The sequence below is a fragment of the Rattus rattus genome, chromosome 7 (assembly GCF_011064425.1).
Source record: "Rattus rattus isolate New Zealand chromosome 7, Rrattus_CSIRO_v1, whole genome shotgun sequence".
NCBI lineage: Eukaryota > Metazoa > Chordata > Mammalia > Rodentia > Muridae > Rattus > Rattus rattus.
This window is the reverse complement of record NC_046160.1, coordinates 100,122,592-100,137,176: the sequence shown is the minus strand read 5'-3', so window position 1 is coordinate 100,137,176 and position 14,585 is coordinate 100,122,592. Positions and strand designations below refer to the sequence as shown.

Here is a 14,585-nt window from a genome sequence, read left to right as displayed (position 1 = left end):
TAGGAATGAGCTATGAATGACACACGAAAGGTATTTGAAGGACAAAATATAACAACCGAGAATCAACTGGATAGGTACACGGGGTCGTGAGGAAAGGGGTGAAGAGACTCAGTCACGGCTTTGTCTCTGAGGAAGATGGCTGTCGAAGGTCTTAGGAGTATCTAAGAGAATCACAAGTTCAGTTTGGGGTATGTTATGCTTGAGAGGCCTGTGCAGTTAGCAGGAGAGATGTCCCAACATGTCTAGGATCTGTGGACCTACACAGAAGAGTGGGCTGAGGGTGACGCCCAGGGCATGCCCACTGAGAACAGGCCTCCTGAACTCTGCTGTCTGTCCTGACCTGTGATGCCGGCACGTGTGCCAGCTGTGGCTGGACATCTCCATTTGAAGCTGCAGTACACGGAGTCAGCTGAAAATAAGGGCGAGGATGAGGGCGGGACCCTGGAGAATGAGAAGTCAGCCAGGAAGAGAGTTTTGTAAAAAGAGACTAGAAGAACAGACAGTTGGGGATGTGTGTTTCACATTGTCAAACTCAAAGCTCAGTACTGCTGAAGATCAATGCCTTAGCCATGTGTCTAACACCATTAATAGGTACCAGCGGCGGGGTCCTTGTCCTCAGTGGTTTGCCATTGATTACGCCATGCTCCAGGGAAAAGACCTCCATGACTCATGCAAGCAGCTCTGACCACACACACACACACACACACACACACACACACACACACACACACACACACACACCCCACACACCCCCCCACACACACCCCACACACACACACAACCCACACATAACACACACACACACATACACACACACATACACCCACATGTACGCACACACACACACACCACACCACACCACACACACACACACACACACACCACACACACACACACACACACACCACACACACACACACCACACACACACACACACACACCACACACACACACACACACACACACACACCACACACACACACACACACACACACACACACACACACACACACACACACCACACACACACACACACACCACACACACACACACACACACACACACACACACACACACACACACACACACACACACCACACACACACACACACACCACACACACACACACACACACACACACACACCACACACACACACACACACACACACACACACACACACACACCACACACACACACACACACACACACACACACACCACACACCACACCACACACACACACACACACACCACACACACACACACACACCACACCACACACACACACACACCACACCACACACACACACACACACACCACACACACACACACCACACCACACACACACACACACACCACACACACACACACACACACACACACACACACACACCACACCACACACACACACCACACCACACCACACCACACCCACACACACACCACACCACACCACACCACACCACACCACACACACCACACACACACACACACACACACACACACACACACACACACACACACACACACACACACCACACACACACACACACACCACACCCCACACACACACACACACACACACACACACACACACACACACACCACACACACACACACACCACACACACACACACACACACACACACACACACACACACACCACACCACACACACACACACACCACACACACACACACACACCACACACACACACACACACACACACACACCACACACACACACACACACACCACACACACCACACACACACACCACACACACACACACCACACCACACACAGACACACACATACCACACACCACACACACACCACACACACACACACCACACCACACACAACCACACCCACACCACACACACACACACACCACACCACACACACACACCACACCACACCACACACACACACACACACACACACACACACACACCACACACACACACACACACCACACCACACCACACACACACACACACACACACCACACCACACACACACACACACCACACACACACACACACACACACCACACACACACACACACACACACACACACACACACCACACCACACACACACCCACACACCACACCACACCACACCACACCCACACACAGACACACCACACACACACACCACACACACCACACCACACACACACACACACACACACACACACACACACCACACACCACACACCACACCACACGAGGGGAACTTGTTGACAAGAAGAAGGAGTGGAAGGGGAATGAGTATGAGGGAGGAAGTTAGGAAGTTAGGGACCTTTTGACTTAGTCATTATGTTATTTCCTAGGTGGGCCAAATTTTGGGGTGAGCATGTGAGTACTGGGCACTGACTACACTGGAACTCTGGGGTGGCCATAATTAATTCTCAGAATTAACAGAGTAATATACCCCCAAACCACATGAGAACAATAAACCTGACAGGTGGAGAAAGCGGAAGTCTCAGATCCCAGAACTGTTGTTGTTGCTGTTGAGACAGAGTCTGAATTCTGTAGCTCTGGCTGGCACGCACATACTGTGTAGATAAGGTTGACCTCACAGTCTGAGACTCACCTGCTTCTGCTTCCTGACTACTGGGATTAAGGGCATGGCCACCATGCCTGGTACTTTCCCTTGATTCTGCCTATAAACTGTGTTGGTTTTTAACACTCCTTGCCAGGTATGAAAATTATTTTCTATTCCTTTTTTCCTTGAATGAGACATGGAAGTCAGCAAGTTAAGCTGCACTCAGCAAGCACACTACACGATGACTCCAGACTGGAGAAATGTAACCTCATCTTAAAAATGTCAGGATGGTATCTAGCACTGTAGGGTCCAACGGATTTGAGACCCGCTTTAAAGCCTCTTGGAGGACAGGCTCTTCAGTCTTTAATACGACTTTCAGCACTGGCCCCCGAAGGCAGCATTCCTCAGACCAGCTGGAGGTGGAAGCCTGCACACTTTGAATACACTTTGGGAGACATGGCCCCAATTTTACCAGCTAGGAGAGAGTGGATGACCTGCCCAGGCTCACACAAATGGCAAGCTGAGGTGAGAAGCGCCCTTCCCCTTCGGAACCCCGCCTTCTTTTTAGCACACCAGGCTCTGGTATGCACAGCACGTTCTGTGCTAAACCTGTGGAGGGCAGAGCCGCACACAGAGCACAGACACCCTGACTTCTGGAGTCTCTCTTTTGGTAGCAATGACAAAGATCAATGGGATGACCTCCCTGGGAGCCCTTCAGCTGTTTAGGCAGGGTGGGGTGGGGGTCAACACGGAGGGAGGACGGTGAGGGAGGAGCTCCTGGGATGCTTAAAAGAAAAGTGGATTTATGAGAGGCTAATTCCTGGAACAGATGTGAAACCGAATACTTCACAGCCCATTCCTGCCCTGCTGTCAGGCAGGGAAATGAAAGCAGGGTTCACCTAGACTGCGGCACCAGGCTTTGCTGCCTTCAAAACTCCCATGACCAGGGCACAGGCCTTTCCTGCTCCCCCCTCCTCCCTCTGGAGCTAAGGGGAGAGCGAGCGGACTGTTCAGAGAGGCTGTCTGCCCTTTCCTCCACCTGACAACTTCAGAGTGGGGACACGTGGCAGGTTCCAGACCTCCTTTACCCAGGGACACAGCTGTGTTCCTGCCCTGGGCCATGAGGAAGCAGTTGCTTGTAAATGTGATTTAGAATCCTGACAGCTCATCTGTGGATAGGGAGAAATCAGAATTAGTTTAATTACAAGTGAGTGCCCTCTTGGAGAGGCTACAAGCACAGAAAATATTAGACTGATGGTTGGCGGTTCTATCTTCCTAAGACCCAAGGGTTGTGAGGCAGAGAGATGATGAATTAAGGAAAACTGACATCCTGGCCATGTACATGTATGACACTGAGTGCATGTGTATAAGCATGCATGTATGTGTGTGCATGTTCTCCATCCATCACAGCAGCCTGGGCCTCAGCACTCATGTGTTAGATACTCAGTGGTGAACCAAGCTGACAGAAGCTCATGGCTTCTTTGGTTAACATAAAAACGCAGAGTTCCCTTAAAGACATGGGCAGTAAGGCCAGAATTCCTGGGGGAGTCAGTAGCAGGCCCCCACTTTTTCAGACCCAGCATGACTGCAGAGGGTTAGCTAAGAAAATGTTTGATGCTCCACAGAAGAAAAGTACCAGGCACAGTGGAGGTTCAGCCACATGGTCTCTGTGGCCTGGCAGCAGGGCCCTGTGGAGGGAGGCGGGAGGCGGGAGGCGGGAGGCGGGAGGCGGGAGGCGGGAGGCGGGAGGCGGGAGGCGGGAGGCGGGAGGCGGGGCTGGGATCAGCAGGGGAAAGATTATTCAGGGCAGGGAAGCAAGTGCAGGGCAGCCCGCCCCATTCTCAGCTGCTCCCTAACGGATTTGGAGCAGGAGGTGAAGCTTAAGACCCTGAAACTATAGTCAAGGTCCCCTGAGCTCTGGGTGGACTAAAGCCATAGAAGTCCTCTGGAGCCTGTCACCTTTCCAAACACGGACATGCAAGTGAGGCCAGGCCTAGTAACAGCTGCCACACACCAAATGCAGTAGCTTGCTTGGCAATGGGAAACACTGTGGGCAACACGGCCCCAAGCCTTTCCTTGTAACATCTCACAGCACACATAAAACAAAACGGACAAAAACTATTGGATAAACCAGTACTGCCTTTCATGAACAGGACACAATAAATAGGCACTTTTAACCCTTTAAATGTCTATTGGAAATTGTTTTTAAAATTTACTTTTAAGGGCTGGAGAGATGAATTCAGTGGTTAAGAGCACTGACTGCTCTTCCAGAGGTCATGAGTTCAATTCCCAGCAACCACATGGTGGCTCACAACCATCTGTAAGGGGTTCTGATGCCCTCTTCTGGTGTGCAGGCACATAAAATAGATAGGCTTATAAAAATTACTTTTAAAGATACATTTTTATTTCTTTTAATTAAGTATAAATGTACTGGTGCCCAAGTTGGCCAGAGGTATCAGGTCCCCCAGGAGCTGGAGTTAGACTCTGACTGTAGGTGTTTGAACCTGCACTCTGGTCATCTGGAAGAGCAGTACATGCTCTTAACCTCTAAGCTAAAGCTCCAGCCCTAAATGAGCTTTTGTTAAAGTGTGTGTGTGTCTGTGTGTGCATGTGTGTATGTGTGATGTGTGTATAGGGGAGGAAGGAAGGACACCAAAGAGCAGGGGAATATGCGGGGGGGGGGAGCAGTAAGGGGAATGTATAGGAGGAATACCCGTATGGGAGAGGGGGAGGGGAGGGAATAGGGGTTCATGGTCAGGAAACCAGAAAGGGGAAAAACATTTGAAATGTAACTAAAGAAATATATCTAATAAAAAATTAAAAAAAAAAAAAAAAGGTGGTTCAGGTGGGCCTGGAATTTACCATGTAGCCCAGGCTGGTCTTGAAGTCAGGGCAATCCTCCTGTAGTATATACTCCCACATGCTGAGGAGATAGGTGTGAGTCACATCCAGCTTGCTCTGCTCTTGATTTTTTTAAAATGTTAAATGTGTCATAGTCACATCTTTTTGTGTGTGTGTGTTTTGGTTTGTTTGTTTTTTGACAGGTCTCTCTCAGGTTGCCCAAGATGACTTCAAACTCAAGGCAGTGGAGGATGCCCTCCACTTCCCTGTTTCTCTGCTGGGGTTTACAAGGTGCATGCTACCATCTCTGACTATATTTCACATCTGAGTAAAATCTACCCACGTAAGAGTATATATAATTCAAGAGTTTTTATTATACAGAGTTGTGTGACTACCATACAAAAATAGAATCTTAGGAAGTTTATTCTAGAAAGTCACCCGCATTCTCCTTCCCCCAACCAGCCCTGGGCAAACACTAGTATTTTAGTCTCTACAAAATCATCTGTTCTGTACATTTTATTTGTTTTGAGTTAGTGTCTATTTAAACCAGGGTTATCCTCAAACTCAGAATCCTCTTTAGCCCTCCAGTGTTAAGATGAGGGGCCTGGCCCGAGACCAGAGGTAAGATCAACTTTTCTGCCCCAAGTGACCTGCCTGTTGGGACTCAGGACACACAAAGGCAAAATTTCCTCTGGGACCGGACACTTCCGGTTTCTAGTTGGAGCCTGAACTCGATGATCCCAGCCCACAGCTCCCTGCCCCCAAACCCCGTGGGAGAGAGCGCTCATCGCCCAGACAGGTGGACACTCCTGAGACTACAGGGCAGGAGAGACCGCCAGTACTGCCCACCCTTGCCCACATCCCTGGCCCAAGAGGAAATTGTATAGGGCCTCTGGGAGCAGGAAGATAGGGGCACTCAAGCTGCAGGTACCCTGCTGTCCAGACTGTGCTTGGATCTGAAGGGGACCCGGTCAAACGGCTCCCTGCACCCACATCCCGTGGAAGGGAGGGCTAGACCTTCAGAGGGGCAGACACGCCTGGGAAGCCAGAGGAGACTACTCTCTGCCCACAATTCTGACTCTAGAGGAAAATGTCTAGTGCCATCTGGGCCCCCTGTGCACAGGGACCCGAGAGAAGGCAGGGCAGGCCCTTCTGGTTGCTGCCCTCACGGAGAGCTGAAACCCAGCATGGAGGAGCGACTTCAGGCCCGAGACCAGAGGTAAGACCAACTTTTCTGCTCCAAGTGACCTGCCTGGTGGACTCAGGACACACGCCCACAAGAACAGCTGAAGATCAGTAGACAGGGACGACTTCCCGCCTGAAAGCAGAACACTCTGTTCCCATAACTGGCTGAAAGAAAACAGGAAAACAGGTCTACAGCACTCCTGACACACAGGCCTATAGAACAGTCAAGCCACTGTCAGAAATAGCAGAACAAGGTAAGACCAGAGACAACCTGATGGCAAGAGGCAAGCGCAGGAAACCAAGCAACAGAAACCAAGACTACATGGCATCATCGGAGCCCAATTCTCCCACCAAAGCAAACACTGAATATCCAAACACACCAGAAAAGCAAGATCTAGATTTTAAATCATATCTGATCATGATGACAGAGGACTTCAAGAAAGACATAAAGAACTCCCTTATAGAGAAATGCAGGAAAACACAAATAAACAAGCAGAAGCCATAGAGAGGAATCACAAAAAATCCCTGAAAGAATTACAGGAAAACACAAACAGGTGAAGGAATTAAAAATGAAAATAGAAGAAATAAAGAAAGCACAAAGGGAGACAACCCTGGATATAGAAAACCAAAGGACCCAAACTGTAGCTCAGTGACAGCACACTTGCCTGGCATGTTAGGGGCCCTGGGTTCAATCCTCAAAACTGGGGGAAAAAAATTGAATAAACTTTAGGGGGCTGGAGAGATGGCTCAGCGGCTAAGAGCACTGACTGCTCTTTCAGAGGTCCTGGGTTCAATTCCCAGCAAACACATAGTAGCTCACAACCATCTATAACAGATTCTGGTGTATCTCAAGACAGCTACAATGTACTCATATACATTAAATAAATAAACTTAAATCGACGTAAAAATACTCAATAAAATTCTAGCAAACCTAATCCAAGAGCACATCGAAACAATCATCCACCATGATCAAGTAGGCTTCATCCCAGACATGCAGGGATGGTTTAATATACAGAAAACTATCAACGTGATACATTATATAAACAAACTGAAAGATAAAAACCACATGATCATTTCATTAGATGCTGAGAAAGCATTTGACAAAATTCAACACCCCTTCATGATAAAAGTCATGGAAAGAATAGGAATTCAAAGCCCATACCTAAACATAGTAAAAGCCATATACAGCAAACCAGTTGCTAACATTAAACTAAATGGAGAGAAACTTGAAGCAATCCCACTAAAATCAGGGACAAGACTGCCCACTCTCTCCCTACTTATTCAATATAGTCCTTGAAGTTCTAGCCAGAGCAATCAGACAACAAAAACAGATCAAAAGAATACAGATTGGAAAGGAAGAAGTCAAAATATCACTATTTGCAGATGACATGATAGCATATTTAAGTGATCCCAAAAGTTCTACCAGAGAACTACTAAGCCTGATAAATACCTTCAGCAAAGTGGCTGGGTATAAAATTAACTCAAATAAATCAGTAGCCTTCCTCTACACAAAAGAGAAACAAGCCGAGAAAGAAATTAGGGAAATGACACCCTTCATAATAGTCCCAAATAATATAAAACACCTCGGTGTGACTTAACCAAGCAAGTGAAACATCTGAATGATAAGAACTTCAAGACTCTGAAGAAAGAAATTGAAGAAGACCTCAGAAGATGGAAAGATCTCCCATGCTCATGGATTGGCAGGATTAATATAGTAAAAATGGCCATTTTACAAAAAGCGATCTACAGATTCAGTGCAATCACCATCAAAATTCCAATCCAATTCTTCATAGAGTTAGACAGAACAATTTGCAAATTCATCTGGAATAACAAAAAACCCAGGATAGCTAAAACTATCCTCAACAATAAAAGGACTTCCAGGGGAAATCACTATCCCTGAACTCAAGCAGTATTACAGAGCAATAGTGATAAAAAAACAAAACAAAACAAAACAAAACTGTATGGTATTGGTACAGAGACAGACAGATAGACCAGTGGAACAGAATTGAAGACCCAGAAATGAACTCACACACCTATGGTCACTTGATTTTTGACAAAGGAGCCAAAACCATCCAATGGAAAAAAAGATAGGATTTTCAGCAAATGATGCTGGTTCAACTGGAGGTCAGCATGTAGAAGAATGCAGATCAATCCATGCTTATCACCCTGTTCAAAGTTTAAGTCCAAGTGGATCAAGGACCTCCACATCAAACCAGATACACTCAAACCAATAGAAGAAAAAGTGGGGAACTGGAGAAAATTTCCTGAACAAGACACCAATGGCTTATGCTCTAAGATCAAGAATCGACAAATGGGATCTCATAAAACTGCAAAGCTTCTGTAAGGCAAAGGACACTGTTGTTAGGACAAAACGGCAACCAACAGATTGGGAAAAGATCTTTACCAATCCTACAACAGATAGAGGGCTTATATCCAAAATATACAAGGAAATCAAGAAGTTAGACCGCAGGGAGACAAATAACCCTATTAAAAATGGGGTTCAGAAAGCGCAAGGCCCTGGGTTCAGTCCCCAGCTCTGAAAAAAAGAAAAGAAAAAAAATGGGGTTCAGAGCTAAACAAAGAATTCACAGCTGAGGAATGCTGAATGGCTGAGAAGCAACTAAAGAAATGTTCAACATCTTTAGTCATAAGGGAAATGTAAATCAAAACAACCCTGAGATTCCACCTCACATCAGTCAAAATGGCTAATATCAAAAAACTCTGGCGACAGCAGATGCTGGCGAGGATGTGGAGAAAGAGGAACACTCCTCCATTGTTGGTGGGATTGCAGACTGGTACAACCATTCTGGAAATCAGTCTGGAGGTTCCTCAGAAAATTGGACATTGAACTACCTACCTGAGGACCCTGCTATACCTCTCTTGGGCATATACCCAAAAGATGCCCCAACATATAAAAAAGACACGTGCTCCACTATGTTCATAGCAGCCTTATTTGTAATAGCCAGAAGCTGGAAAGAACCCAGATGCCCTTCAACAGAGGAATGGATACAGAAAATGTGGTACATCTACACAATGGAATATTACTCAGCTATCAAAAACAATGACTTTATGAAATTCATAGGCAAATGGATGGAATTGGAAAGTATCATCCTGAGTGAGGTAACCCAATCACAGAAAAACACACATGGTATGCACTCACTGATATGTGGATATTAGCCCAAATGCTCAAATTACCCTAGATGCACAGAACACATGAAACTCAAGAAGGATGACCAAAATGTGAATGCTTCACTCCTTTAAAAGGGGAACAAGAATACCCTTGGGAGGGAATAGGGAGGTAAAATTTAGAACAGAGGCTGAAGGAACGCCCATTCAGAGCCTGCCCCACATGTGGCCCATACATATATAGCCACCAAACTAGATAAGATAAAGAAGTGCAGGCTGACAGGAACCGGACATAGATCTCTCCTGAGAGACACAGTCAGAATATGGCAAATACATAGGCGAATGCCTGCAGCAATCCACTGAACTGAGAACAGGACCCCTGTTGAAGGAATCAGAGAAAGGACTGAAAGAGCTTGAAGGGGCTTGAGACCCCATATGAACAACAATGCCAACCAACCAGAGCTTCCAGGGACAAAGCCACTACCCAAAGACTTTACATGGACTGACCCTGGGCTCCAACCTCATAGGTAGCAATGAATAGCCTAGTAAGATCACCAGTGGAAGGGGAAGCCCTTGGTCCTGCCAAGACTGATCCTCCAGTGAACGGGATTGTTGTGGGGGAGGACGGTAATGGGGTGAGGATGGGGAGGGGAACACCCTTATAGGAAGGGAGGGGAAGGGGTTAGGGGGATGTTGGCCCGGAAACTGGGAAGGGGAATAACAATCGAAATGTAAATAAGAAATACTCAAGTTAATAAAGATGGAAAAAAAGGGGGTTGGGGATTTAGCTCAGTGGTAGAGCGCTTGCCTAGGAAGCGCAAGGCCCTGGGTTCGGTCCCCAGCTCCGGGAAAAAAAAAAAAAAAAGATGAGTGACCTGTGTCATTACATTCAGCCTGTACGTTTTACATCAATAGAACTGTGACACCCGGCACTCTGTGACTGGCTTTCCTCCATGCTTTCCAAGCATGTCCAGGCCGTGTGTGCATCAGCATCTCACTCTTTTACATAGCTGTACGCGTACTGTACTTCATGCTTTATCATTTGGTAGACGTCAGGTTGCTTTTACATAATGGTTCTTCTGAGCAATGCTACCATCCACCCCTGCACTCAACACCGTCACTTATGGGGTGGCTGGGTTAATTGGCAACTGCACATTTAACTCTGGGGGACTGCTGTTTCTGAAGCAGCAGCATCACTTTACAGCCTTGTCAGCAGTGTGGAAAGACCCCGATTTCTCCCCATCTCCACTCACACCTGTTATTACCCAGCTCTGATTATAGCCACCCTCCCGCGTGTGAAGTGGCTTTGGTCTGCACTCTCCAAATGACACATCTTTTCTAGGTGGTTATTGGCCACTTGCACATGTTCTTTAAAGGGATGTCTCTGAAACCCTCAGTTTACTTCTAAAATTGCCTGTCCCTTTATTGAGCTGTAAGAATATACATGATTTGCAGTTATTCTCTCCCACTCTGTCCCTCTCTCTGTGTGTATTTTGGTGTGGTCCATGCTGGCATGCATGCACGCAACTTTGTGTGGCCCTGTGTGCAGAGGCCAGAGTTCAACATGAGATATTCTGCTCTCACTCTCTACCTTGTTCCCTTGAGACAGGGTCTCTCACTGAACCTGGAGCTAGAGTGATGTGAGTGATGTGCAAGATCCCCAGGACCTTGCTGTCTCTGCCCGCTCCCCTCATCAGTGCTGAATTGGAACTCAGGTCCTCATGCTTGTGCAGCAAATGCCCTTACACACTGACTCCTCCCCAGCCTCCCGTTTGGCTCTGCACCTTTCTTGATGGATTCTTCTGAAGCACAGAGTTCAAGCTTATGGATGAGTCTGCTCTAACTGCATGGCTTCCTGTGCTCTATGGGGCTGTACAAAGAAAGAGCTGCTCAGTCAAAGTCAAAGAGCACGCACGCTCCTATATAGTCTAGGCATTTTATCCTCAACGCTTGTATTTGGACAACTTGGGGTTCATTTTTATATACAGCATGAGCCATCTTTATTCTTTTGGAGGTGGACAGGCCACTGTTGGAGGAGATTTGTCGGTGAGGCCATTCTTTCTCCACTGTATAACTCTGGTAGTCTGGTTCCCAGTCAGTGGCATCATGTATGGCTTTATTTTTGGACATTTAATTCTATTGTAATTTGTCCTACGTCACACTTACTATTGCATAGCATCTGTATTCATTACTTTAACTATTTACTCCTGAGTAAGCGTCTGCTTTGGGTTGTCATTAGTTACCAGGCCCCGCCCCTACTATTTTTTTTTTTTTTTTTAAAATCTCAGTGAAAACTTAAACACAAAAAACCACCTTCAAATGCTTCCTTAAGAAGCTCTTTCAGTTCTTACTGCGGCCAGCCACACTGTGAGCAAACCTGAGGGACTTTCTAAGGTGGCAGAACAAGCTCAGAATGCAGGTCTACGGAGTTCCACAGCCCAACCACGCCTCTGCTGCAGGACATTTGAGAGTGGCCTGCACACAACTCAGGATACGATGTGGTGTATCACTGTTATAATGAGCCAAGACAATGGTGTTATTTCAATTAGCAAGTGCCTACAGTTGGACTTTCCCATCTGTGGCTCATTTCCCCCTTCTATCTCTGCCAGGAAGACGGAAGATGGAGATTCTCAAGTATTTCCAGAACCTCCATGTGACAGGGACCCTAATGCCATGTGCTGGCCAGGATGAGGGTAAAGAAATGTGGCATGAAATGTGGCTCAGTGGTTAAACGTCCTGGCTCCTACAGAGTGCTCATAGCCATTGTAACTCCAGGGCAAGGGGATCCAATGCCTACTTCTGAGTCCTGTGGCAAAATACTTACACACATAGTTGTTTTAAAAGGTAGACAATAGTAAGATGGCCTGACCCACATATGTTTGTATATTGCCAGGGATCCTGGGAAGAGCAAGCCTTTTGTGATAATAGGCGGACTGCAGGGGGACCCAGGCCACACGGACCAGCAGCTCCACTAGAAAAAGGAAGCTAATAAAACTAAGCTCTCTGAGGGGCCCAGTGCTCAGAGGCAGCCTCTGGACCCGAGCTGCCTGCATCTGAACTTCAGCCTCACCACTGTCTGCACGGCTTGGACAAGCTACCTAACTCCTCCACCCCCACCCTGTACACACATTTTTGTCAGATACAAAAGTGAGGTAGCAAACACCCACTTTTCTGTAGCATTCCTACATTACACAGTCTGTAATCACTTTGGAAACTTTTAATAGATACACAGAACATACAACTTACCATGCTGACAATCTAAATCATAGTTCAGTCTTATGAGCATCCCAACCGCATTTTGTGAAACTAACCTGCGTCCATTAAACACTAACCCTCCACTGTCTTCCTCTCTAGTCCTCAGCAGCCACAGTCGCCACTTGTTAATGTAATGGTAGCTAGCCTAACTGGGGTGAAGTGGGCAAAGTCACTCCTCTCGTGAGTACTTGGGAAGTCTTTTCACACATACCCGCCATTGTAGTCTTTCTTTGGGAGAAATGTCTATCCGAGTTTTCTGTCCAGTTTAAACTGGGTTGACCTATTCTGAAGATGAACATTCTTACGTTTATCATACAGAGGAGAAAACTGAGGCTCAAAGAAGTTAGTGGGTGTACTAAATCGCCAACTGGGAGGGAGGCAGAGTCCATATTGATTGGCCTAACTTCAGAATCGTGCCATTTCTATCTCATCTTCCGAATTCTCCGAGGATGTAGACACAGCTCCTGACAGTGACAATAATAATGCCACACAGGGCTGAACACGAAAAAGTGAACACGATAAAGGCCAAGACAGCTTTGGTTCTGTCCTGAGTCCACTACGGAAATAGACGGTGCATTGCTCTAGTTTTGCTTGTCGCTATGTTGCACTTGATGCTCACTACTCATCACAGCCCTGACGGGTACAGCCTCCAGCATATGTGATACATCCCTGGAGAGAGGCCTGACAAACGCATACAAAGTTCAACAGTTAAAAGTGTGTATATATGTATGTACATGTATTTATGCACACACACACACACACACACACACACACACACACACACACACACACACAGAGCACTTTTCATGTTCAGAAGAAAATCTCATCTTAGTGAAGCGATAAAACCTGGAAAGGGCTCTAAGGGGTGCAGAAGAGGAAAACACATGGAAGGACAATGTAGCTCAAACTGAGCCTCACTGTGACTTTGCTTCCCTACAGGAAGCCATTGGTGTGTGACCTGCAGTCAAGGCCCTCATGAGGAAACAGCATCAGAACAAGGGGGTTGAGAGTGAGGTCAGGAAAGCAGGTCAGATGTCATATGTAGAGTAGCCATCAGTGCTTACTTTATATGAAATAGTTTTACAGTGCCGAGGAGACGGCACACCTAATTTTGAAGATTGTGTAATAATGAAATGTATCATTTATGAATTTTCCATCACATTTTATCTTCTGAGATTATTCAATGCACTACAGGAACAAAACAAAACAAAACAAAACAAAACAAAACAAAACAAAACCAGGGTATTTTCCAGAAGACAATTTATGTACGTGGATATGTGTTATTTATTTTAGATCTCATATTTCAAGGCACTGAAGCACTCTGGGTGACCTCTTGAGTCTCTGATACTGGGAGTCAAACTCTACCTTCAGTCTATGGTCTTATTGAAGATACAAAAAACCAAGCAGCGACGAGAGATGACAAAATACAGAGAACTGTTAAACTTGATGATGAACTGTTAGGTCTCAACTGACTAGAGAAGTGCAATTTTACATGTGAGGCTTACTGGAGGAAGCAAAGTTTAACTGGTTCCCTCAGAATGGGAAGGGTTTACAAATGTACAGACATCCAAATATTAGCAAAATGAACCAAAGAAGTACGGCCTTCACCCATTCAAGTCCTC

The 14,585-nt window shown here is 46.4% G+C and overlaps 1 protein-coding gene across 2 annotated transcripts in view; it reads right to left on the bottom strand.

Annotated features, from left to right (window-relative positions):
• The window catches only part of Ttll5 (tubulin tyrosine ligase like 5), a 219,707-nt gene that overhangs the window by 12,360 nt on the left and 192,762 nt on the right, over positions 1–14,585 (bottom strand). The window lies entirely within an intron of this gene.